Consider the following 4,346-nt stretch of genomic DNA (forward strand, 5'->3'; position numbering starts at 1 on the left):
GGTGACTGTCCATCCTTTGAACTAAGGTATTTTAGCACTTGGCTCCAGCATCTTATCACCATTCCAACCAGAAATTGGCACAAATGCTACTGTGTCGGGGTTGTAGCAAATTTTCTTAATGTAGGTGCTTACTTCCTTAATGATTTCCTCATATCTCTTCTGGCTGTAGGGTGTCTCAGTAGAATCCATTTTGTTAATACCAACAATCAGTTGTTTCACACCCAGTGTGTAAGCCAGAAGAGCACGCTCATGGGGTCTGCCCATTCTTGCAGATACCAGCTTCAAGCTCACCAACACCAGCAGCAACAATCAGGACAGCACAGTCAGCCTGAGATGTGCCTGTAATCATGTTTGATGAAGTCTCTGTGTCTTGGGGCATCCACTATAGTCATGTAACACTTGCTGGTCTCAAATTTCCACAGGGAGATATCATTGGTTGCACCACCCTCAGGTTCAGCTTTCAGTTTATCCAAGATCTGGGCATACTTGAAAGAGCCCTTTCCCATCTCAGCATCCTCCTTCTCAAACTTTTCGATAGTTCTTTTGTCAATCCCACCACATCTGTAGATCAGATAGCCAGCAGTAGTGGACTCGCCTGAATCTATGCATCCAATGACAACGATGTTAATATGAGTCTTTTCCGTTCCCAATTTGGCTTTGATTTAGCAGCGGTTTTCACAACACCTGTGTTCTGGCAGGAAACCCATTGCAAAAAAGCAGATTCAACTCTTAATTATTTTGTTTTCAGGAGTGACTCTGCCATTTACCAGCTAAGTGACCCTGGGCTAGCTGTAATAATTTCTCTATGTCCCAGTTTCTTCATCCTTACATATATTTTAACAGTATCTATCTCAGAGGATTATTACAAAAATTAAATTATTTAATATAATGAAAGCCTTTAAAATAGTGTCTGGTAGTGCTCAATAATACTTAACTAGCATTATCACTGTATACACAGACAATGTCTGGATTTTAGCATGCCACACAGTTAATGGTGCCTACCTCTGGAGCAAAGAAATAGAAGAATTGAGAGAGAAAATGAAAACAGGGAACTTAAGGTGATATCTCACAAACGATAATAATACTGTTTAAAGTGCTTCACATATGCTAAACGATTTGGTTCTATAACTCTGTGAAGTATATACTCCTGTTGTCGTGACCATTTTACAGATGAGGAAATTGAGGAAGAAGCAACTGAACTAATTTGCCCAATGTCACATGGCTAGTAAGTGTCAGAGCTGGGAATGACCCAGGCAATCTACAGATCAATTTGTCTGCCCTTAAAACCATTTTATAATATTGTCTTTCATGGTGGTTGCTGAATAAACGTTACCTATTATTTTATTGGTCGAATTATAAATGGTGCTGTTTCTATTGTAGACCCTCATTCTTTTAGGAAAGTCCATCTCAGAACAATAGCTGAAAAAGTGGAGAATGGTCACACCTGCTGCACCCTGCCACAGTGTCAGGAGCACTGAGAGGGCACAGAACCCGGTCTTCTCCCTCAACAGCATCTCTAAAATTGGAAGGATTGGAGCTGGACATGAAATTGACTTTTTTTTAATTGTACAAGTTTATGGGGTACAGTTTGTTGTTTCAGTACATTCATACATTTTATAATGATCCAGTCAGAATAGTTAGCACATCTGTCATCTAAAAATTTATCATTTCTTTGTGGTTATAACATTTAAGATCTTCTTTTCTGGCTGTCCTGAAATTTTTACAGTACAATATTATTAAAGTCACCCTCGAGCACCAGAACTTATTCTTGATATCTGACTGTAACTTTGTGTTAGTTGGTTAGTTCAGTTGGTTAGACTGTGGTCCTGAGAACAGCAAGGTGCAAGGTTTGATGCCTATCCCAGCTAGCTGTCAAAAAAAATTAAAAATAAAAATAAAGAAAAGGAAAAAAAAACGAAATTGACTTTGATCGACTATGTTTTCACATGTTCATTCAGTTGTAAAACAGTCATGAGAATTCTTCTAATTCTAACTTTTTAATAAACTGCTCTGAACTCTCAGGTAAAACTGTGGAGAAATAAGATGTGGCTGGAGAAAATTCAGAGATACAGACAGGGCAGGTGGATGCTTGAATTGGAGATATCAATGGAAAAGAAACGACACTTGTATAACCCTCCCCCCCAAAGTGCTTAAACTTAGTGCATGAAAAATACCATTTAGGTTGGATGAAAAGGTGGTGAAGAGGCCAAATATGGCTTCATGATTATTTTTGTATAGCCCAATGAAGTAAGAATAATCTTTCCTTTTTTTGAATGGTTAAAAGAAAAAGAAAAATATAAGAATGTATTTTGTAACACATAAAAATTACATAAAATTCAAATTAAAATTTCCATAAATAACATTTACTGGAACACAGCCTTGCCCATTTGTTCGTGTGTTGTCTATGTTTCCACAGTACAGTACCAGAGTTGAGTGGTCCCAACAGAGACCATATAGCTAACAAAGCCTAAAACATTTTTATCTGGCTCTTTATAGGAAAAGTTTGTTGACTCCTGGTGTAGTGCAATGGAAAAGAACTTGAATACTGTCCAAAAAAAACCCCAATTTTTAAAAATTAGTGTGACTTGGGGAAAAATTGCTACATTTCTTTTGCCTCAGTTTTCCCACCTGTAAAATGAGAGAGTTGACATTGGTCACAGTGATTCTCAAACTAACTGCTCGGGGACTCAGGCTGGCTGGAGCAGATGAGGGGCAGAAGAAAGATGTCAGCAGGGAAGACCTGCCCTTCCCATAAACTGCCTTTCTCCTATGACTCTTATATCTAATTCTAAAGAACATTTCTAAAATGCTTCCCCCTTACAACTACTTATCCATGTCAAGGCTCGACTTTCTTTGTGTGCTCCACTCAAAACAACATTTCACAGCAGAAGGAGATGTGAAAATTCAACTGTCTTCTATCAAATGAGACACTGAAAAAACTAGCAAAAATGCAAAACAATGCACATTTTTTGAATTGGAAAATAGTTACTTTTCATTAAAAATGTTATTTATTTGGGGAAAAAAAGAAGAAAAATGGACTGCAGTGCCAAAAATAAAAACAAGATTTGAACAGCTCTGGAGGGGCCTCTATGACTCTGGGTAGGCCTAGTTCTGCTCTCCAGCTTTTCTACCTTGTCTTCATTCCTATGCTGGATGCAGCTGTCAGGGTATTCACTTGTCAAGACTGTCCTAGACCAGAAAACGTAGGTTCACTTTCTCCATCACAAAGTTCATCAACGTAAATTTTGATGCCTTTTCATTCAAAGCGTTGGGTCCATACACTAATGGTAGAACCTTGTCCCTAGAAAATATGAGAATAAGTCTTTCTCTAGGTTACCCTGAGCTTTAAAATTTCTAAATGCATCAGCAAGAAACAGTGGATAGTTTCTTGGGTAGAAGGAAAGAAAGAACGAGAGATTTAAAAAAACAAACAAACAAAAAAAAACTGAATGAGTCCCTGCATTTCAATCCTTTTATGCAAGAAAGAAGGGTAATGATTGAGCTACCTCAAAAGTAAGAGTTTCCATTAACAAAGCTANTGCAAGAAAGAAGGGTAATGATTGAGCTACCTCAAAAGTAAGAGTTTCCATTAACAAAGCTAGTTGAGGGAGAGGAATATATGCATGATATTGAATAACCTTTCCTTTTTTCTTTTCAACATTACATTGACCTTCTGACAGAACCATTAGGTGGCTTCTTTGCTGCAATACTGTGATGATAGCCTTATACAAATTCTATTTGTTTCTGAAGGATATTAAAGAATGCAGCATAATTCATCCCTAGGCTGTTTGTGGATAAATATCCTTTTACTGGATGATAAAAGATTTTGAGAAACATTTTTTTCCTGTTAGTGATTTTGCATTTAGGAACTCTATCCATGTTATTTTTCAGTCTGATTTCCTCTTAGAGATGGCAAAAATACAACTTTATGGTTCAAAGAGAAACACTTAACATGGCTTATAAAAAATGTATAGAACTTCTTCAACATCAAATAACTCTTAGAATACTACAGCTTGGTGGGCTAAGTGTAAATGAAATGGAAGCACACTTAAAACATGACTGAATTTAAAAATTAAAAATGAAAAAGACTCCAGGCAAAATATATCATGGTCTTCTTGCAAAACCCAATTCATGGAGAAAGTTTTTAGAAGCATTTTGTTAAACACATCACAGCTAGGACTTCTTGTCCCCTTGGAATGGTCTGGTGGGGGATGGGGGAGTCCGAGTGTGGAGATAACATGCAATATTCTTGACGCCATGGTTTCAAACTGAAATAGCCTGCTACGCTTCCCTTCAGATGTGCTCATGTGCTCTTGCTCTGAGCTGTTAAACATTGGCCATAGCAG

At 37.5% G+C, this 4,346-nt stretch overlaps 1 pseudogene; it reads right to left on the reverse strand.

The window, feature by feature from the left end:
* The window catches only part of LOC103594944, a 15,624-nt pseudogene that overhangs the window by 1,677 nt on the left and 9,601 nt on the right, over nt 1-4,346 (reverse strand).

This window comes from Galeopterus variegatus, unplaced genomic scaffold, assembly GCF_000696425.1.
Source record: "Galeopterus variegatus unplaced genomic scaffold, G_variegatus-3.0.2 Scaffold1649, whole genome shotgun sequence".
In the NCBI taxonomy this organism is placed as follows: domain Eukaryota; kingdom Metazoa; phylum Chordata; class Mammalia; order Dermoptera; family Cynocephalidae; genus Galeopterus; species Galeopterus variegatus.